This window comes from Rhinatrema bivittatum, chromosome 2, assembly GCF_901001135.1.
Source record: "Rhinatrema bivittatum chromosome 2, aRhiBiv1.1, whole genome shotgun sequence".
NCBI classification, from domain to species: domain Eukaryota; kingdom Metazoa; phylum Chordata; class Amphibia; order Gymnophiona; family Rhinatrematidae; genus Rhinatrema; species Rhinatrema bivittatum.
In genome coordinates, this window is record NC_042616.1 from 421976318 (window position 1) to 421999763 (window position 23446).

At 47.1% G+C, this 23446-nt stretch overlaps 1 protein-coding gene across 1 annotated transcript in view; it reads left to right on the plus strand.

Annotated features, from left to right (window-relative positions):
• Positions 1 to 3855: 3855 nt before the first annotated feature.
• Positions 3856 to 23446, plus strand: part of LOC115084861 (probable endonuclease 4) — a 108245-nt gene continuing 88654 nt past the window's right edge. The window contains exon 1 of the mRNA XM_029590222.1: positions 3856 to 4069. The gene's annotated coding sequence lies outside the window, so the exon portion shown is untranslated. The remainder of the gene's footprint in view (positions 4070 to 23446) is intronic.

Genomic DNA, 23446 nt, shown 5'->3' on the forward strand with positions numbered 1-23446 from the left:
CCTTGTTAATGTGTGTTTTTTCTATCAGGTTTCTGTTTTCACCACTGGTCACATTTTTGGAAAAGGTTGGTTTTGTTTTTTTCCCAGAATAATTTTTATTGAGATAAGACTTGCAGTATAGTACAAAAAGAGCGGAATACATGGCATCATTGAGGTGGAAGACAGTAATAGTATAACAAACTAGGGGGGAGCCCCTGTATACACAGAACAGGAGAACTTCCTCCTCCAAAACACCGGGCAGTTTCAGAACCTCACTGTGACTCTCCTTTTTGTACACAAACACCCCTACCTTACAACAAGCCAAGCAGACCTTCGAAAGGCCTTGCTCAGCCATACCATCATGGAGTCCATGGACCTCTCACACCACAAACATACCCAGACACTCAACCCATTCATCTGCTCACTTTCACACAATCCCTACCCCCAGAGACCAAGGGGGCTTCTGCCAGGTTAGGTGACCAGAGAGAAGTCAGATGCTGCTATGGAAAAAAAAAAAGGGGGGGGGGGTGCTAACCCCGAGAGCAACCCTACACTGCCAGTGTATAACATTCAACATATCTTATAACACGTCTATAAATGGGCTGCAACCATGCCCAGCAAAGCTAGAATATTAAGGAACTAAAATTATGGCCATGTAGTTTGATACCCAGTAGTAAGGAGACCATTTTGTATGTCAGAGGGTAGTAATTGAAAACGAGTAGCCCAGCTTTCGCAATATCTCTTATCTGGCTTCCTGTGCCCTACAGTAAAATCCAACCACTCCATCTGCAAGGCAGATGCCATCTGGTGGTGCCACACTGATATAGGGGGCAGATTGAGGGGCTCAATCCAGTTAGACAAAATCGTACGGCATTCTAAAAGAATAGCAAAGCGGTCCTGTGAAGTGTGGCGTTGCCCCAAGGCATCTCTCAAGCCTGACAGAAGAAGCCTGCCGGTCTTCTGAACCGCAGCACCAGCACATTGTGAGATAAATGCAAGTACCCTAGACCAAAACACCTTGAGTCTGGAGCAGCTAAAGAGGCGGTGTATCATGGTACCATCCACTTGGGCACATTTTATGCACAGTGAAGACGGGAGCCGGCCCAGTCGAAATCTGCGGACATCATCACAGATGGTATGATGTAGTATCCGGAACTGAAGTTCTCGGAGACCCAAATCTTGAATGTGGGTATGCAGAGTTTTGAAACAAGACAAGGATGGTCCTGTGATTGGCTCGTCCATTGCCGTAGACCAATAAGAGGTTAAGGAGTCCAGATGGCATATTTGCTTATAGCTTTTACCCAATTTGCTCCAGCCTGTAATGGAGTTATGAGAATGTGCTATTTCAAAAACCATTATAGCAAAGGAGGATTCTGATAGAAATGTCTCACTGGCCCAGTAGGACTGTAAGTAGTGGTGCGCTTGAAGGTAAGCGAAAAAGTGTTGAGATGGTATTTGAAAAGTTCGAGCTAGCGTAGAAAAATCGATCATGTTTGGAGCCTTGGCTTCATAAAGATGAAAAATGAACGGCAAGCCATTATGGGCCCAAAAGCTGAAGATAGCACTGCAATCCTGTCCAGATACAAAGTCCAAGTTTCCCAATAAAGGAAGCAGCAGAGAAGTGGTACCAGGCAAGCCCTTCAGAGTTCGTAACCACTTCCAGGCACGCAGACATGGGTAGAGCATCACTTTTGGGATATCCAAATTTCGTAAGATCGTTGGGAAAGCCTGCAAGAGAAATAGGGGGGACCCATGGAGCTGTCATGCTAGCAAGCAGGCCAGCTTCACAGTAAGCATAAAAACCAGTGAGCCATTCCCCTACAAAGCGTAATTGACATGCAGCATTGTATAGTCGGAAGTCTGGCAAACCAAGACCCCCAGTCTCCCTGGAGCATTTTCTTGGGGTTTTTTTTGTAATTAACAATTTTTTATTAAACAGTGAATCCGACTGGGTACAGACATACCAGAATAAAAGATACATAAACGATATCAAAAGTTATAACAGTTGTATCTGTGTCAATAAATAACGAATCCCCCAGACAATAGGAGGGATAGATAAGAGCAGATTCACATTCAAAACATGAAGATAAGCATTGATTTTACACCTTTAGACCTCCCCTCCCCCCACCCCCTCCCCCCAAATGCCTCATACATATATAGTAATCCTACCAAGCAGTCGTAAGAGAATGCATGGGAGCCATCGAATGTCTTCTGGAAGCAAATAGAACCTGGTGTTGGTAAGTCAAGTCATGAAGGGTCCACTATAGATTATCTACACAATAGATGTAGATGTTGTACGAGTAGATTTCCAAAGCTGGGTATGGTTGCCAAATTTTTTTCAAATGTAGATATATTATTGTGTTTGTAAGCTGTGATGCGGGACAATAAAAATATTTTATCCACTCTTTGTTGTATGACTGCTTTTGTTGGTACTTGGGATAATTTCCACACCCTAGCTATTTCGCATCTACTAGCTGTCAGAATGATTTGTGCCAGACTGTTCTGGTCTGATGAGCTCTTAGATACCTTAACACCCAGTAAAGTGTGCATTGGCGTAAGAGCACCCAATCCCGGGAATATTTCATTCAACCAATGAGATACCTCCTGCCATAGTTTTTGCACTGTAGAGCACCTCCACCACATGTGCAAAAAGGAGCCAGCCTCCCCACATGCCCACCAACAAGTGTCTGTGACGTGCAAATTTATGTAATTGTAGAGGACATGCATACCATCGATATACCACTTTATAGGTGTTTTCAATGAGTGAGAATGCAATATACCCCTTCCCCAAATACTGACTTCCATAATATGGGTGCCCAGTCAAATGATATATCTCTTTCCCAGGCCCTTTGAAAAGCTGGGGGAGCCTTTACTTGTGGTGCTAAAGTCGATAAGTCAGGGAGAGAACTTGTTTAGAGTAATTGGCCTTATGACAAATCTTTTCAAAGCTGGACATTCCCATATTAAGTGGTGCCATGAGCTGATGGGCCTTAGCAAAATGGGCTAACTGTACATAGGAATAGGCAGCAGATAGAGGCAAGTCATATGTGTGTTGCAAGTCTTGGAAAGTCCACAAATTCTGTAGTCCCCAAACTTGCTCCCATGTTTTGATCCCCCTCTGTCTCCACACCTGAAATTCTGCACTCTCATATCCTGAAGGGAATGCCTTATTGATGTATAAACTAGTACTAGCATGGTACTCCCGCCCTCCCACTAGCTGTGTCCGCAATTGATGCCACAAATTCGAAGATGGCGGAAGAATCTCATTAGGATTGACCAACCACGTGCTTTTAGGTTGCACAATAGACTGCATAGGGGAACCTGTCCCAGCCAAGCTTGCGTATGCATTACCCATTGCTTAGGTTGCCTCATAATGTGCCAATCCTCCAGATTTTTAATTTGGGCCGTCCAATAGTATCTGGCAATATCTGGGACGTGGAGCCCCCCTTCGGACTTAGGAAGAAATAATATGCATCGAGAAACCTGGGGTCGCTGCCCGGCCCATATAAAGGCCATACATTTCTTCTTCCATTGCTTAAGTAGATTGGGAGGGACTGGAATCGGGAGAGTTTGAAATAAGTATAAAAGTTTGGGGAGTATGGTCATTTTAAAGACTGCCATGCGGCCTAACCAGGAGATATGGTATCTGCTCCATTCTTCCATAGCTTTAGTGAGTTTGTGCCATAAAGGTGTGTAATTTATGGAGAGCAGATCCTGGGTGGCACTCAGATATCCAGATATTTGATCTGCGTATTTGCCTATTTAAATCTAAATTGCCCCTGTAGAAAGGAGATCTCATTAGATGGGATATTTATATTCAGGATCTCTGATTTTTTTTCCCAGTTGACCCAGAAGCCTAAATGTACGTGGCTAAATGACTCCATTTCACTAGTCATATGCTGAAGGGAAAGCTCATGGCACGCAAGTGTAAGAAAAATGTCGTCAGCATACATAGAGTTTAGAGGACGCCCCCAAATAAAACCCAGAGACTCCGCATTCCGACGAATGTTAACAGCAAAGGACCTCAAGAAAAAGAGCAATGAGGATAAAGGGCACCCCTGCCTGATCCCTCTACCGACAGGGAACATAGGTGAGTAGCCACCGTTAATTTTGAGACACGCCTTAGGTGTGCTATAGAGCTGACGAAGCCACTCGAGGTATGGAGCTCCTAATCCCATTTTCTCTAGAGTGTGGAATAGATATGGTCAGTGTACCATATCGAATGCTTTTTCAGCATCTATAGAAAGGGCAATAGCAGGTACCTTATGTTGCTTCGCATACCAGAGAATATCAAGGATCTTATGGACATTATCTGCTGTGGTTCTCCCAGGAATAAACCCCGCTTGATCGAAATGAACCAGTTGGGCTATGAAACTGTTTAAGCGGTTAGCTAGAATCTTTGCCAACAGCTTAGCATCTATGTTCAAAAGAGAAATGGGGCGATATGATCCACAGAGTGTCAGATCCCTACCTGGTTTTACCAAAATAGTAATCCCCGCCGAATTGGCCTGGCGGTCCCTGTTTGTAAAGAATTAAAAAACCTTTGGAGTACAGGCGCTAAAACTGGCAAAACGTTTATAGAATTTTGGAGCGTTACCCATCGATACCTGGAGATTTACCAGGTTTTAGTGATTTAATTGTGTCTTGGATTTCCCCCAGGGTAATATCTTTATCCAGAAATTGCCTTTGAGAGGTGGTCAGCTCCGGTAACAGTGTATCGGAAAGGTAATCTATGATATCCCTGTCTGAAATGTTTGGATCCCCGCTGTATAGCTTAGTGTAAAACTGAAGAAATTGTTGCTGAATGGAAGTATTGTCAGTTAATATCTGACCCTCTGGAGTTTTGATTTTTGGTATGGTAGCCAGCGCTTGTCTTCTCTTGAGCATATGGGCTAAGTGCTTCCCGGCCTCATTCCCCCCTTCAAAGAATTGCTGTTGCGCCAAAGTCAGTTGGTGAGCTATATGCGCTGAGTCAAGTGCCACTATTTTATCCCGAGTCTCCTGTATCCTGCTGCAATATGGAATTGGATGGGTTCTGCATATGGGTTAGTTCAAGCTGACGGAGAGTAGTCATTAATTGTAGTCTATCTTTTTCTCTCTGCTTATTAACATGGGTGGCATGAGCAATAAAAGAACCATGCAGGACACTCTTCAAGCATTCCCAAATTGTCCCCGGATTCACCTCCCCCTCTTCAAGCATTCCTAAATTGTCCCCGGATTCACCTCCCCCCATGTCATTATGCTGAAGGTATTCCTGAATATCCTGGTGTATCTGTTTATGAAACATATTATCCTCAAGGAGTGAGTCATTGTCTCCATTATCTTTGGCTGGTATCATAAATTTTTAACTGTAATTGAAACCAAACTGGGGCATGATCGGATCAAACAATGGGTTCAGTGTCCACTTTTTGCACCATATTCATTCTAGTTTTGTCTAGAAAAAACATGTCTAGGCAGGAATAAGAGTTATGCGGGTGAGAGTAAAAGGAGTAACACTTAGAGGTGGGAAAGCGTGATCTCCATACATCAATCCCAGCTACAAGTGTTGTTATTTTTTGAAGAGCCTTTCTGGTCACTGACGTATCTGAGCTAGTCCCAGTGGAATTATCAATATATGGATTGAGAGTAACATTAAAATTCCCTCTGAGAATTACACTCCCTTCCACCTTATCAGCTAGTAGAGTATAGAGCATAGTATTGAAGACCTCTTTGTGGGATGTCTGACCATATATGGCACAGAGTGTCAGAGATTCCCCCCCCCCCCCCCCCCCCCCCCCCCTAGTTTCACATTTAGTAAAAGATAGCGACCCTGAGAGTCACTATGGGAGTTAGTAATTCAAAATGCAAATCTTTGTGAATTAGAACGCCCACCCAGAATATTTAGAGTTCTTCGTTGCTGCAGGCCAGAATTGGTACAGACACTTATCAGTCATCCGCAAATGCAGCTATTTTAAAGGACTCCCCCCCCCCCCCCCTTAGCAAAGCCCTCTGAATCTGCTATCTTCCTCAAAAGAGGATCCATGAAAAGAATTATATAAGAGTGGAGACAGGACATCCTTGTCGGGTACCTCTCAGCTCAAATTCCTTAGAAACCTCCCCATTGGCCATTATAGCAGAACAAGGAGTTTGATACAGAAAAGAAATACTCTGAATATAGGCCTCATCAAAGCCATATCTGCGTAGTACCTAGAATAAGTACTGCCAGGAGACCCTGTGATTACCTCGCAGTACCGCTTTCCCCCGCCTCCCAGTACAACAACGGGTTATCTTTTGCCGACTTGTTTTCCTCATATTCTTTCCATTTGTTTTTGAGGAATTGCTGGAATTCACTATCCCCAATAAGGTGTCCTGGGAATCTCCATCTTTGAACTGCCCTGCCCCCTGATTTCATCCTAATATCAACCCATATCATAGCGTGGTCAGAGCACTCCATAGACCTGATCCTTGCCTCACTAACAGATGGGAAATTATTTGCATTAGTAAGTAGATATCTACTCGGGACATGGAATCATGGGCTCTCGCAACGTGTGTGTAATCCTGTTCTTCGGGATGCATAAGCCTCCATACATCAATCAGCCTTAAATGGTGACATAAATAAGAGATTACTTTTTTGCGACCCAGGCTAGGGACTGGAGTTTGGGAACTCCTGTCTAAGGTGGGATCTACCACACAGTTAAAGTCCCCAGCAAGATATAGAGTACCCATGGAGTGCTCAACCAAAACCTGTAGTAGTTTTTAAAAAAAAAAAAAGTGTGGGAATATGAATTAGGTGCGTATATACTGCCAATCGTTACTGGAACTCCATACAATCTCCCAGTAATGATGATGTATCTCCCTGCTGTATCAATATGTGTTGAGATATGATCGAATGCTACCCCTTTACCCAGCAGTATTGCGTGTCCTTCCCCCCCCCCCCCCCCCCTTTCCTACAGTCTGTAGGGGAATGATATACCTGATCTACCCAGTCTCTTGCCAGTTTGCTGTGCTCCTTATTTAAATGTTTCCTGCAAGCAGGCAATTTTGGTTTTATGCCTTCTGAGAGAAGCCAGAACTTTGGTTCTCTTGATTGGGGATCCCAACCCAGCTACATTCCAAGATAGCACATGTGTCAACTCAGCCAGATTTTATCCAGAATCATTTATATTGTAAGCCTATAATGCTGCGCCTTTTTCTTGGACCACGGATTTCCCCCCAGCCTAGGAAATTCGCGGTATCCCTATCACTAAGACTGCTGAGAGAACACCCACTGTTTCGCAACTTCCTCAGTAATAGTCCACAGCCTAACCCTAAGTTCTGTGGAGCTTGGTCTCCTATTGTTCCCCCACCCACTCCCCTAGTTCCCTCCTGGCCCCAATTGCCAGGTTTCCCCCTATGACTCCAGTATATCTCCAGCAATAACAGGAAGAATGGGAACCACATGGTGATCCATTCCAGTGCCCTCCCCTTACCCCTGCGCGCAATCAGACGCAGATTTTACCCGTGATATAGGATTCGGTAGAAATAACTATACGTTACCAACACATTTAAACATAGAATGCTTTTGCAAACAGTCTAGCTATCCTGGCAGTATAAGCAGCCCAGCTTCTCCTACAAATTGTGCAGTAATTCCTGTGCAGACGTCATCGATTCAAATAATTTCCAGGAGCCCTGATGTTCCACTCTGTCAGGCAGCATACTGCAGCAGTCTCATGCAGCGGGCAAGCCTTAGGTGGGTTCAACAATTGCTCAGCACCCAGGACCTCCCGTCTGCAGAGGCGGAGCAGGCCAAAAGGTTGGAAGGCGCTATAGCATATGGGGCGGATGCTCTTTACGACTTACTACATGTCCAGGCTAAAGCAATGGTCTCAGCAGTGTCAGCCAGATGACTCCTCTGGCTGCGCAACTGGTCGGTGGACTCTTCTTCTAAGTCGCAGTTGGGCACTCTTCCTTTCAAGGGTAAGTTGCTCTTTGGCGAGGACCTGGAACAGCTTATTAAATCCTTGGGTGAGGACCAGCCGAAACAGTCGAGGACTTTTTTCCCTATATATTCTCGATTCTGGGGACAGCGAAAATATACTAATTGAAGGCGAGGGTCCTTCTCTAGAGGGACGCCTTCCAGATCTCAGTCCTGGTCTCAGTCCTTTCGCGTCCATCGTGCCTTCCGAGATGGTAACCCGCAACATTCTGCAGCAAAGCCAGCCTCTCAATGAGATTTCGGCCGACCCATTCCTCCATTCCATACTTAGGTGGTCGTCTCTCCGTTTTTCAAGGAATGGGCCAAGATCATGTCTGACTAGTGGATTTTCGAGATAATAGAGGTTACGCTTTAGAGTTTGCTCGAGATCTGCCGGATCAGTACATTGTCTCTCCTTGCAGGCACCAGAAGCGGGATGCCGTATGCCAGACTCTCGCTAGGCTCCAGGGGCTGGGGGCCACGAACAAGGCGCTGGCCAGTATTCCATTTACTTTGTGGGGCCGAAAAAGGACTGTTCCTTCCGCCCCATTTTGGACCTCAAGAGAGTCAACCGGGCCCTCAAGATGCCCCACTTTCGGATGGAAACCCTGAGGGTGGTAATAGCAGCTGTTCGCTCCGGAGAGTATCTGGCCTCTCTGGACTTGACAGAGGCTTACTTCACATACCAATCCGACACGAGCATCAGAGGTACCTCCGAGTCCACATCTCGGGCCAGCTCTTTCAGTTAAGGGCTCTGCCGTTCAGTCTAGCCACAGCACCGTGCACATTTACCAAGGTAATTGTGGTGCTGGTGGCGGCTCTATGACGAGACGGAGTCCTAGTTCATCCTTACCTAGACGATTGGCTCGTGCGGGCCTAGTCGGAACCTCTATGCAAGATGGCAGTTGACCGCGTCCTTGCTCTTCTCATCTCCTTGGGCTGGATAGTCAACTTTTCCAAGAGCAATCTGCAACTTTCCCGGGTCCTGGAATTTCTGGGGGCTCGCTTCGATACCCGGATTGGCAAGATTTTCCTCCCGGATGCTCGAGCGTTCAAGTTGATGGACCAGGTCCGACATCTTCTCTCGATGCCCCTTCCTATGGCATGGGATTTTCTCACAGGACAAGCAGGATGGTAGTCCTCACAAATGGGTGACATCGAGGATGGAGCCCTGTACGGAAAACTTTTCTGTCAAAGTTTCAACAAGCTTTGACTGACACTGGCACACTGGGTGCACTGAGCATGCCCAGCCTGCAATTATCCCTGTGAGCCACAGGTGTCTCCCTCAGTCTTCTTTTTTCCGCTCTGCAGTCAGCATAGCGGTTGGAGCTCTGTGAGGATTTTTTAACTAATTACCTCATGGAAACACTTAACTTTTCACTTCAAAAAACACTTTTCCCTGCACAGGTCTCCCTCCGCGTACGTTTTTACGACGCTCGGTGAGTACTAATTCTTATTTTTCGGTCGGTTCCTGTCACTATCTTAAGGCTGTTAACTGACTGAAGCCTTCCCTTCCCCCATTTTTCAGTTAGCTTTAAACAGCTTGCGAGTATCTCTGTGACACTCTGCTTGCTTATGCTAGTGGGGTAGGGATTTTTTCCTTAACTTTAGGACCTCTGTAGCTTCAAGTCCTTCATTCCCTGGTACCCTCACGCAGTCGATACCCTATCGCTACACCGGGACCCTCCTAAACCGCCCTGGGCTTTTATATGTCATCAGCGCCCCTCCCCCCACGGTGCCCTGATGCCTTTATCCATGTTTTTTGCTTTTCAGTGCTACCAGGCTTTTTCCTCCTACGCACTGTTTTTTTTCCTTGGGCTTCCTCGGTGCCGTCCCTACCCGGATGCATGCCATTGACGCACACGCTGTTAGTCACTGCCATGCATACTCGGGTCGCCGCCACCGCTGCCCGAGACACTTTTTAACGATCCCAGGGTCACTTCATCGATGCCACCCCCCCTTTTGGGGATGCCATCGATGCCCCATCCTCCCCACCGATGTCCAGCCCTTTTCCATCGGTGGGCATCGGTGCCACATCGATTCGTCGGTGGGCATCAATGCCGGATGGTCCCCATCGGTGGACATCGGTGCCGGATGGTCCCCATCGATGGACATCGGTGCCAGATGGCTTGTCCGTCGATGGCATTGGTGCCGGATGGCCGTCTGTCGATGGCATCTGTGCCAGGTCCTTTTGCATCGATGGACACCGATGCCCAGGTGTTTCATCCATGGGCATCTATGTTAGAATGCATCCATCGAGGGCAGTCGATGCCAGGCTGCTCCCATCGGTGAAATTCGATGCCCAGGTGGGTCCCATCGGTGGGTATCCATGCCGGCTCGATTCCGTGGATGGGCGTTGATGCCAATGCCAGCCTTATGGCTGGCATCGATGCCCATGCCGATTCCAGGACTGGCGTTGATGCCGGGATGGAATTCATCGACTGGGAGATCCATGCCATCGATTCCATACGTGTCCATATCGATGCCACCGACACACGTGTCTGGGGCACCGATGCCATGTACACTTGGAAATCTGAGTCTGTCCAAATCGATACCGTCAACGTCTGTGGCCCTATAGTTGATGCCCGTGGCCATGCCACAAACGGCATAAATGCCCGCCTCCATGCATCGATGCCCTCGACACCTCCGTTTTCCTTCGGTGTCCTTGACGCCCTATTGATTCGACTTCGACTCAGTCGATGCCGGTATCTTTTTCAATAACAGCAATGTTTTTCGATTATTCGATTCCACATCGTTTCAAAGATACCTATGCCACTGCTGTCAGTGCCCGTCACTGTCATCATTCTCCTGGCCAGTCATCGACGATTTTTCATACCCATTTTGATGATATCCTCGAAGCCCCTTAGGTTGCCTTCAATATCGTCAATACCGACATAGCACCGCCACATAATACCCTCGCCTCCTCACATTGCTCCACGCTTTGGGTTCTTTTTTAAGCCCGTATTAGCTTAAGACACTCCATTGTGTCAGGAGCAGAGCAGGCGTGCTGACAGTTCGTCATCGATCGCCTTCCAGGACGACGAGGGCTTCCATCTCGGCGCTGGGGAAAGACCGGGCCGAGCACCGTGGCACCCATCATCACCGACATCGTGATCGTCCGCCGCTGATGCCATCCAGCACATCGGTGCCATCCTTCTCCAGGCTGGACAACGCTCGGGCAGAGCGACATCACCACTGCCATCAGCACTGTTCCTACAGTTTTGGCAGTCCTTGGTGATCCAGAACTTCCGGATCCAGGTCCGACAGCTTCTGCATTGGCGTCACGACACATCGAGCCGCTGTGACGAGGGAAGGGAACATGAGTTCCGTTAGGGCTCCTCTGTTCCTGGCGTGCCCCACCGTCAAGTGGTGTGGGACTATGGCCATCTGTTACACTTAGCAGTCTAAACGCCACTCACGCCTGGCCTGTCTCCTCTGTACCTGTGCCACCATACCGGGTTTCAGAGCGAGATGGACGTTTACGTCCCCGGCCTTACCCTCGAGGACTCCGGAGACCGTCGGAGTCAATAATCTTCACCGGCTCGTCTTGCAGCGATCCACGTCGGATGGTAAGTACCCGCTTCGGCAGCATTCCCATAGAGTTGTGTTCTCCCATTCGGACCGTGGTTCGAAAAGTTCTGGGTCATGTGCCTTTTAGAACTGTATTAGTGTCACATATCGCTATGTTAGCTATGTTAGCCACAATATCAGGAGAACCCCTCTATCTTCTTGGGATTGCAGCAGGGCTTCTTCTCTTGTCAGTAACAAGTCCCTGTGCCGACCAATGCTCTGACTCTTGGTTCCCTCCCAACCAAGGTCCAGCTGCATTGGCTGATCTGCTAAACATGAGATTCAGCAACCATTGCCCCATGTACAAGTCCACCTTGAGGCCTGGCCACAGGTCTCAGTGTCTCCTTGTACAGCATACAGAAATGCGGGTACCACTTACCGCTCACACACCTGCAGGAGCCTACATGATATCCTCCATTGGGACACCTCCTGGTCTCCCATCTGGTCAGATATCAGAGCGGCCACCCCACCTTGTACCAAAGTCCCGGTACACTCCCCCAGGCGCTACGAAGTGCAGAGGGGAGAAGGGAGGGGGGTTGGGGAGTTTTAATTGCACTATTCTTTCTTTTAACAGAAAATAGTTACTCTCCGCACATCCTGGACCTAAGAAAATCCAACTTTCTTTAGACGTCACAGGTACAATGGTATCTTTGGTTACCATCACTCCATACTGCAGTAAGTACATTATTTTAATGTTTCTATGTGCTTTATGGTGAGTCAACATTACAACCCCAAGCTCTGCCGCTGGCACCAGCTTCGGTAAGTGAACTGTCTCTTGCATCACTGTTGGTGAATGCTGTTTTCTCTGCGGAGTGTAACATCATTCACTTTCCTTGCATAGACTACTGCTAACCACTTTCAGTACATGCAAGGAGCTCTCACTTTTTTCAGGACTCACTATACATTTACTAACTGGGATTACTGTCACTGCCATAAATCCCTTCTGTAACACTTCTGGACACCACAGTCTTAAGACCCTCTTGTCCAGCATGCGCACAGACATTCTGATACATTGTTATATGTCCCTGCGCATATTTTCCATAACCTCAGCCTTTCAACTTTTCATGGTTGGGCTATGGGGTTTCTTCCCACTATGCATTTTTCTCATAATTCAAAACTGCTATGGGTTATATTCAGTGACATTCTATACTCAATGGACCTAAGTGGTTTCATTGCTTTCGTCCCTGATTCTTATCCCAGTTCGAACTAGGACCTAGTCTCCTTCGACTCATGCTCGCAATTCCTTAGGGTTATAAAGTTTCTCCTGAAAGCTGTCAACCCATTATGCATCTATTGCACTCCAGCATAGTTTCTCATAAACTTCCTGGACGTTGCACCCATGAGTTATGCCGTTATGCCTTCCAATACTGCTTTTGCAACAATTCTTTGTGCATACAGACAGACAGCATAGGGACAATGTGCTTTCCAACTCATAAGCACGCATTACCTCTTAGCTGCTCTGCTAGACAGCTGCGCAGCTCTTCCCTTGGCCCTTGTTCACTTCATGCGTCCTTGGGCCACATATCTAAGAGATTAATGAACGCTCTATCAGACCTTCTCCACGTAGGTTCTATCCTCTCGAATGGTCTCAATTACATGTGTACAGGGCAAATCTTTTAACGCTGAGTTTAACTAAACTTTCCTCGGCGTCTGCATCATTCCATACGATGCACAGGTTCTGCTCCCTGCACATGTTTCCTATGCATTCCCTTAGATGCCTTTTCTTCCATCAAAGGCCTCTTCAATATATCTCTTCTGCTGCCTCTCGTAGCCAGCATTCTTCTAATGTTGAACTGGGATGGGGTTCAGTATTCTTTTCCCCACTCCCTGACTGAGATCAGTATGCTTTCCCATACTTCTCAATCCATCATATCAGTAACCTTTTATTCTCTCACCAGTCAGTCCCAAATCATAGACTTACTGATGTTCTTAGGTTCTGGTAGCGTCACAAAACCTTCTAAACATAAATCTTGCCGTTTAATATGGCAGGCTTTACCTCCTGACGCTAAAAAAAAAAAAAAAAAGAGGTATTACCCCTTTTACTTTTCCACCATTTTTTCTTACTCCCTCGGATTCTGTTCTCCAGACATCCTCCACATAGATACACCTTTCTCTTAGGAGGTGTATCGTTTTGGGAGTTGGGTTCCCGTTTTCGGTAATCCTCTCTGAGTCGGCTTACCATGGATTATCCACTGATCAAGCCGCCTCTATTTCTCTAATCACGGAATGAACATATATATTCTCCTTATAAGTCTCATACATTCTACGTTTGAGCCTTTCCATTCCTCTCTTCCACAGTTTGGCAAGGGAACTTCTTTCCCTCTTAATGTCATTCCTGCCAGCAGGGTCCGTGAGTTATGCACTCTTTCCATACTCACCTGACTCCGTTCCTCTGCCACTGAGTAGTTCTACGCATTCAACTTTCTATCCTTTTCAGGTAGATGTTGTATCTCCTTTCCTCAGGAAATACTCTATTAATTTTTCCTAACCTCTCTCTCTCGCCCTAGGGAGAGACTGGGTTTTCCACATTCCTGGACAGTAATGCTGCGCTTACATTCTATCTACATTGCACTGCATTCCATGTGAATTCCACTTGACTCTTTCCTTCATGCAAGGGTCAAGCTGCTACTTCCAGTGGCCACACAGACCTAATCCTTCTGATTAAGTGGTCTATATTTCCTTTCCTACCAACAAGCAGACATTTCACTACAACACTGTGGGTATCCACATACTGTTGTGTCCGTCTTAGCCTTAACAGCTTCCCTTTGGTTACTGCTGCTTGTACTTTTTTATCAGGTTGCAGCCTGGAGTCCTCTCCATACCTTCGCAGCCTATTATTGCTTACATTTGACTAGCCGGCATGCTCCATGTTTGGCCAGTCCGCCTACTCTTACTTTTTTCAATTCACTACCCAACATCCTTCCACGAACCCATTATGGTGTTGCGGATGCCCTCCGTTCCCATTTCCACCTCAGTCGTTACGCCTTTGCGCATCTGCGGTGTATCTGGTGCATTCCCGGGCATCCTCAGCTCGGTACTCACCCATTTGTGAGGACTACCATCCTGCTTGTCCTGTGAGAAAGCAAATGTTGCTTACCTGATGTAACAGGTGTTCTCACAGGACAGCAGGATGTTAGTCCTCACGAAACCCGCCCGCCACCCCGCGGAGTTGGGTCTGTATACTTTTATTTTAGTTTCGCTTGTGCTTTTTAGCTATAAGACGAGACTGAGGGAGACACCTGTGGCTCACAGGGATAATTGCAGGCTGGGCATGCTCAGTGCACCCAGTGTGCCAGTGTCAGTCAAAGCTTGTTGAAACTTTGACAGAAAAGTTTTCCGTACAGGGCTCCATCCTCGATGTCACCCATTTGTGAGGACTAACATCCTGCTGTCCTGTGAGAACACCTGTTACATCAGGTAAGCAACATTTGCTATCTCCAGGTTCTGGGGACCATGGCTTCCACTATTGACCTGGTCCCCTGGGCTTTTGCGCATATGCAACATTACAGAAAGCTTTGCTATCCCGATGGAAGCCGGTGTCGGAGCAGTTTTGGACACCTCTACTGCTCACCGACTTACAATGGCAGCTGTCGCTAAATCACCTTCTGAAGGGTCTCTCCCTTCAGACTCCGCAGTGGATGGTAGTCACAACGGATGCCAGCCTCTCTGGGTGGGAAGCAGTCTGCCAGTCTCAAGCTACACATGGATACTGGTCCCCAGTCCAATCCCATTGGCACATCAATAACCTGGAGGCCCGAGCAAGTTCGTCTGGCTCTCAAAGTCTTCCTCCCACTGCTTCGCCGCAAGGCAGTGAGGGTTCTCTCGGACAACTCTACTATGGTGGCTTATATCAATCGATAGGGGGGGCACCAAGAGTTGCTTGGTGGCCCTGGAAACCAGCAAGCTCTTCACTTGGGCGGAGCACCACCTGGAGCGCCTAGCTGCTTCTCATATAGTGGGCAAGGAGAATGTCCAAGCCGATTTTGAGTCGCCAGCGTCTCGATCCGGGTGAGTGGGAGTTATCCAATGGAGCAATGGATCTGATTGTCCACAAGTGGGGTGGTCCTCACCTGGACCTGATAGCAACACTGGGCAATGCCAAGGCTCCCAGGTTCTTCAGCCGCTGGCGGAAATACTGCTCTGAGGGAGTAGATGCACTAGTCCTTCCCTGGCCCCGCAAAGTCCTTCTGGTCAGCCAATGCATCTTCCAAAACTCGCCAAAACTTCCAAAACTCGCCTCACAAGTATGCCCTTTAAAGGATCCCTCCTGTTCGGCAGCGAGTTAGAGAAACTGGCCAACAAATGGGGCGAGTCCCCATTGCCGCGCCTACCGGAGGACAGGATGAAGAGAAACCAGCAACCCTTCCCCCGGTCCTCCAGGGGCAGAAGTTCTCAGCGCTTCAACCCATACAGAAACAACTATCAAGCGCCCTGCCCTACGGGCAAGAACCAGTCCTTTCGGAACAAGCACAACAAGAGGGGATCCAGCTCGGGTACAGGCCCCAGCCATACCCCACAATGAGATTCAGCCGACCCGTCCAAGGGAAGAAGCCATAGGGGGCAGACTAGCCCTATTCTACCACAGATGGGTCGAGATAACTTTGGACAAGTGGATCCTAGCCATCATTCGGGAGGGGTACTACCTGGATTTTCTATGAACCCCTCCGGACACGTTCGTGGAGTCCCCCTGCCACGACATCGCCAAGAGGGTGGCAGTGGAAGCTACACTAACCAGACTACTGGCCCTCGAGGCCATAACCCCAGTGCCTCCACAAGAAATAAATACTGGGCATTATTCCATTTATTTTATCGTCCCCAAGAAAGATGGGACATTCAGGCCCATTTTGGACTTCAAGTCGGTCAACCGCCACCTGAGGATTCCCCACTTCCGCATGAAAACCCTACGCTCCATAATAAGGGCGATACAACCGGGAGAGTTTCTCACATCCCTGGATCTTTTGGAGGCCTACCTACACATGCCAATTCATCAGGAACACCAGCGCTACCTACGCTTCAAAATCCTGGACCGTCACTACCAGTTCCGGGCACTACCCTTCGGGTTAGCCACGGCACCCCGGACGTTCACCAAGATCATAGTGGTGGTGGTGGCAACACTGAGGAAGGAAGGAATCCTCGTACATCCTTACCTAGACGATTGGCTGATCAGGGCGAAATCCCCAGAGGAAAGCCGCCAAGCAACTAACAGTGTCAAAACTCTACTGGAGAGCCTAGGATGGGTGGTCAACACAAACAAAAGTTGTCTGCAGCCCTCACAGTCTCTAGAGTACCTAGGAGTCCGATTCGACACCAAAGAAGACATGGTCAGCCTGACTCCCACAAGGAGATCAAAACTGTGGAACCAGTTACAAACCCTGTTGAGCGAACCTCGTCCCAGAGCCTGGGATTACCTACAAGTCCTCAGTCTGATGGCATCCACACTGGAAGTAGTACCATGGGCGCGAGCTCACATGAGACCCCTGCAGCGCTCACTTCTATCACGATGGAATCCACTGTCTCAGAACTACGCCGTACTTCTATCACTCCCGGGCAGAGTCCGGACCCAACTATAGTGATGGCTACTGGCCAGCCACCTGAGCCAGGGAACAAGACTATCCTCCCCAACCTGGACCCTGCTCACCACAGACGCCAGCCTACGAGGATGGGGAGCACACTGCGAGGAATTTAACCGCCCAAGGGCAGTGGAACGCAGAAGAGTTGGGATGGAACATCAACCGCCTAGAAGCCTGGGCAGACTAGCCTGCCTACAGCTCGCTCACAGACTCCGAGACAAAGCGGTCAGAGTAATGTCAGACAACGCCACAACAGTGGCCTACATCAACCGGCAGGGGGGAACCAGAAGCCAACAGGTGTCTCTGGAAATAGACCCCCTAATGACGTGGGCAGAAGTAAACCTCCAGGAGATCTCGGCCATCCACATCGCTGAGAAAGACAACATCACAGGGACTACCTCAGAAAGTCTAGACCCAGGAGAATGGAAGCTATCGTCTGCAGCGTTCCAAATGATAGTGAACCGGTGGGGGACACCAGACATGGACCTTCTGACAAACCGGTCCAACGCCTAAGTACCCAGGTACTTCAGCCGCAGGCGGGAACTTCAGTCCCAGGGGATCGATGCCCTGGTACAGAGCTGGCCACAGGGGACCCTATTATACGCCTTCCCGCCATGGCCCCTATTGGGCGCAATCATTCACAAGATACAGCTACACAGGGGAATAGTTCTTCTGGTGGCCCCGGACTGGCCAAGAAGACCGTGGTACACCGACATGAGATGCCTAGTGGCAGGGAACCCCCTACCACTGCCTCCACACAGAGATCTGCTCCAACAAGGATCAATCCTACTCGAGGATCCAGCTCAATTCTCTCTTATGGCCTGGCCATTGAGAGGGCTTGCCTGAGAGAGAGCGGATACTCGGGGGCTGTAATCGACACCCTACTCCGAGCACGCAAGTTCTCCACATCTCTAACGTACATAAGGATTTGGAGAGTTTTTGAAGCCTGGTACGAAGACCACGACATCAAGCCACGCTCAATTAAAGCTCCCGTGATCCTGGAATTCTTACAGAACGGGCTACAGAAGGGACTGTCCCTCAACTCCATCAAGGTACAGGTTGCCGCTTTGTCATGCTATGGCCCCAAGCATGAGGGCGATAGCATAGCTTCTCACCCGGACGTGTCACGCTTCCTGAAAGGAGTCAAACACATCAGCCCACCACTTAAGTGGCCGGTACCTCTGTGGAACCTCAACCTGGTCCTGGATTTCCTAGCAGGAACCTCCTTCACACCCCTCCGAGGTCTGTCCCTCCGTCTGTTAACTTTAAAGACAGCATTCCTGCTGGCTGTTTGCTCATCCCGCCGCATTTCAGAACTACAAGCACTGTCCTGCTGTGAGCCGTTCCTCAGGCTCACCCCGGGATCCATCCAGCTACGCACGGTCCCCTCGTTCCTTCCCAAAGTGGTATCACACTTCCATCTTAACCAAACCATCTCGCTACTATCGCCGGATGACTTGAAGAATTCGGAAAAAGCTCGTAGTCTACGCCACCTCAATATCGGCACACTTCTATCCCGATATCTGGAAATGTCGGAACCCGTACGAAAAACAGACCACCTTTTCGTCCTTCACAGCGGGAAGAGACAAGGGGAAGCGGCCTCGCAGGCAACCATAGCCCGCTGGATCAAGGAAGTCATCAAGGCGGCCTACATAGAAGTAGGCAAGCCATCGCCTCTACAGGTCAAGGCCCATTCTACCAGAGCCCAGGCAGTATCCTGGGCAGAAACCAGAATGCTGTCACCCGCCGAGATCTGCAGGGTGGCGACATGGTCCTCCATCCACACCTTCTCCAGATTCTACCGTTTGGACACGGCATTTGCAAGGGCAGTACTAAGTGGGTCACGGGCAGCCTCCCACCCGGTTTGGGAGTAGCTTTTATACATCCCATTGGTCCTGAGTCCATCTGCTACACGCTAGGAAATGAAGAAATTACTTACCTGATAATTTCGTTTTCCTTAGTGTAGACAGATGGACTCAGCATCCCACCCTTGGCTGCCGTTACACATGGAATTTCAAATGATTCAAGGGTAAGCCATGTTTTCATTCACCTAGGGCACCCACCCTACCGGGTGTCGACGCTTTCCGGTTGAGTACACTGGCGGTCTCTAGCTATAGTCGTTCCAACCAATTCAAGTTAATCAAGTTAATCAAGTTATAAAGTTTAACCAAGTTATGAAGTTATTCAAGTTAATCAAATTAGTCAGTCACACATATATCCACAATGCTTTTTGAGGAGAATACTGAAGGGCTGCACTTCCTAAGGGGTATATGTACTAGGGGCTGACGTCAGATTGAAATCTGATCCGTCTCCAACTGCTGTCAGGAGTACAGTACACCCATTGGTCCTGACTCCATCTGTCTACACCAAGGAAAATGAAATTATCAGGTAAGTAATTTCTCCAATTATACTTACATACAGATCTGTCTTTCGTTTACTATAGTAGTAGTGCGAGCACTCTCTATAGACATCCAGAAATCTTCTGTTCCTGGGAATCACTATGCAGTAATCAGACATCCAGAAATCTTCATCTGGGTAACTTCCTTCAGACGAGAGCCAATTACTCTCCAAGTACCAGTGTTAGGTCTGAGCCTGTCCAGCAGATTCAGATGCAAGACAGCACAATGCACGGTGGCCGCAGCTGTCGCTGGGTCCCTGTTCGGGTGCCAAAATGTTAAGCGCCAAACCACGCTTTATGACGCTTACCCAGGGATACAAGAACACTCAGATTTTGTAGAAAGTATAATTTTTTATTGAACAATATAACTATTCTTGGGAGATGCTGGATGCCATTTCTCTGACAAACTGACCACCAGCATCTCGTTGTATACATGAATTGATCCTTCTTTTATAGGTAAAATACAATACAGTACTAGGTCAGAAATTCTGAAATTGCATGATCACCTACAGAATCATTTACATAGGTTTTCATGTCAACAGCATGATCGATTATCCCTAAACTACCCTGACCAGTTCTCCAAGGTGGGGGCCCATTTACCATCACTCTTTAGATAATCCTTTGTTCTGTTAAAATCTTGCTGTTCAGGGCAATCATTACATCTTAGGCTGTGTTTACAGATGCCCCTGTTAATGTTGCCCCTGTAATGACATTCTAGCCTGAGGTTCCAACTGTTGCCTTCTGCTTTTGTGACCCTTTCATTAGGCATCACAAATTGTCACCAGCTTCAATTGTTGTTCAGATGTCCTTGGAATTCCTCCAGGTCAGGCTCAGTAGGGCATTTAAAGTTCACATAGCCAGAAAGGCTAAGATAGCAGAGGATTCTGGGTCAGTGGCCGTCTCCATGTTGGTCTCAAGCTCAGGCACACATATCACTAGCCCTGCCCCGTCCCCGGACCGCCCCTTGTTCAAGCACCGGGTCTTACACGCGTCCCAGGGTTTACACACATGACCAGCGTGCACCGGGGTTTGAAAATCTCTCCCTTAATGCACAGCTTGTATTCTAAATAACTCACTCTCTGCAGCCAGGAGGGAGGCAAATACACTCGGTGTAAGAGTTTATATTGCATGTCCCGCAAAGTTGCATCCTCTCTCAACTCAGGAATGCGTTTGATGGCATGGAAGATAGAGAAATCAGCTAAGGTGATTATTTCTGCCTTCCACTAAGCATGTAACTCTACACTGGTGACCTTAGGCTTTAAACAAATAAGAGATTTTCAAATATAGGAAATCCCCAGCCGACCCCATGTATCTACCTGAAAAAATTCCTGAAGCAGATCCACTAAGACTTCGCGAAGATGAAATTTGTGCAGAGAAATGACATAGTGTGCAATTGAAGATAAGCAAAGAAGGACTTAGGGGAGAGAGCAAACTGCATTGATAGATCTTGTAGGTCAGCATATACCATCCAAACTCCACCATCTGCATTAAGGAGTCTACTCCCTGCGCCTCCTAATGAGAAAAGTAGAAGACCTGCATAGCCGAGAGAAAATCTAAATTACCCTTAATAGGCAGATACACTGATACCTGTGGGTTTTGGCCCAGTTTCGAGCAGAGATATACCCACTCCTTGTGCAAAAATCTAACAGAAAAATTGCTAAGAATAGATAACGGTAAACAGGCTGTGCATGCATGAAGCACAGGGATGCAATGACTTAATTCCTTCTCCATGTCCAGAGAGGTAAAATGCAAAGAATTAAATAGCCAATCTTTCATGTGTCACAATAAACAGGCTATGTTATACTCCTCTAAGTTAGGAACCCCTAGCCCTCCCTGTCGCCACGATCTCACCAGGTGAGTTATGGAAATCCATGCCTGTTTCCCACATCAAACAAAGTGAGACCACATGGCATAAACTAATTTAATATCTTTCTTCTGGAGTAGCATGGGAACAGTTTGCAAAATATATAACCATTGAGGCCAAATAAGCATTCTAAATAAATTCACCCTGCCCGTTACCGATACAGGCAAATCTTTCTATTCCATAAATTTAGTCTTTAGGGCCTTTAAAAGGGGAAAGATGTTTAAATCATAGATTTTGGCCAAATAATGAAAGGTTTCCCCCATCCACTGAAAAGGAAATGTCTTTTCCCAGTCGACCTGGTAACTGACAGGGGAAGCAATCACTTCAGACTTACTCATATTTAATTTAAAGCCTGAGAAGGCTCCCAAAAGAGTAAATTCCTCCAGCAATGCAGGCAAAGACTCCACCGGATTACTAAGCTGCACTAAAAGATCATCTGCAAAAGCCATGACCTTGAACATGCTGGTACCAACCGAAATACCAGAAATATTTACATTCTGCTGAAATGCTGTCAATAAGGGTTCTAGTGATAAGATACTGTACATAAAAGAGGTAAAAGGTGCCACCCTTGCCTAGTACTGCGCTGCAAAGGGAATTCTGCAGTGATAGAGACATTTATCAAAATTTGAGCGCAAGGTGCCGAGTAGAGAAAATGAACCACCCGCAGTCAATTACCATGAAACCCAAATCATTCTAAAACAAAAAAGAGGTAATCCCAGGCTACTCCATCAAAGCCCTTTTTTGTCATCGAAACCGATCAACAAGAATGGCATCTTATGAGAAGAGCTCCATGCAATGGAAGCCAGAGCTCATCTCACATTAAAAACTGGATGTGCCCATGCACAAAACCCACCTGATGATCACCAGTCAATGAAGGGATAACACATGCTAGTCTATCCGCATAGATCTTTGCAAGTAACTTAATATCAAAATTCAGACGTGATATGGGATGATAGGAACTAGGGTCTAAAGAATCTTTATCTTTTTTTGGGAAATAATGTGATCAGAGCCCTGTTGGTGTGAGGCGTAAAAGACTGTTTTTCCAGCAGATGCTCGTAGAAGAGAAGCAAGGGAGATGCCACGCATTCCTGGAGAATCTTATAGAACTCCCCCCCCCCCCAAAGCTATCAGGCTTTGGGGGGGGGGGAGTTCTATAATTTACTTATTGTCCTTATATGAGGGGGCTCCCAGAATCCCATATTATATTTCCTCCAAATGAAATGGGTCATTTAGTTTTTCTAGTTGCACATCATTGGGGGTGTGGCACTTTATGTCCGGGAGGGTATAGGGTCCAACAGGATAAAGATCATACAAGATACTAAATGCTCAGTAAAATCTGTATTGGTAGAAATCCCATGGGTGTTGGGTAAGAGTATAGTGATAGGAGTACACTATCGTCCACCTGGACAAAATGGTCAGACAAATTATGAAATACTAAGAGAAATTAGGGAAGCTAACTAATTTGTCAGTGCAATAATAATGGGAGATTTCAATTACCCCAATATTGACTGGGTAAATGTAACATCAGGGCTTGCTAGAGACATAAAGTTCCTAGATGTAATAAATGACTGCTTCATGGAGCAATTGGTTCAGGAACCAACAAGAGAGGGAGTTATTTTAGATTTAATTCTTAGTGGAATGCATGATTTGGTGAGAGAGGTAATGGTAGTGGGGCCACTTGGCAATAGTGATCATAACATGATCAGATTTAAACTAATAACTGGAAGAGGGACAATAAGTAAATCTACAGCTCTAACACTAAACTTTCAAAAGGGAAACTTTTATAAAATGAGGAAAATAGGTAGAAAAAAACTGAAAGGTGCAGCTGCAAAGGTTAAAAGTGTTCAACAGGCATGGACATTGTTTAAAAATACAATCCTAGAGGAGCATTCCAGATCTATTCCAAGCAAAAATAAAGGTGGAAGGAAGGCAAAACGATTACCGTCATGGTTAAAAGGTGAGGTGAAAGAGGCTATTTTAGCCAAAAAAATCCTTCAAAAATTGGAAGAAGGATCCATCTGAAAAAAATAAGATAAAACATAAGCATTGTCAAGTTAACTGTAAAACATTATTAAGACAGTAGAGATGTGAATCGTGTCCTCGATCGTCTTAACGATCGATTTCGGCTGGGA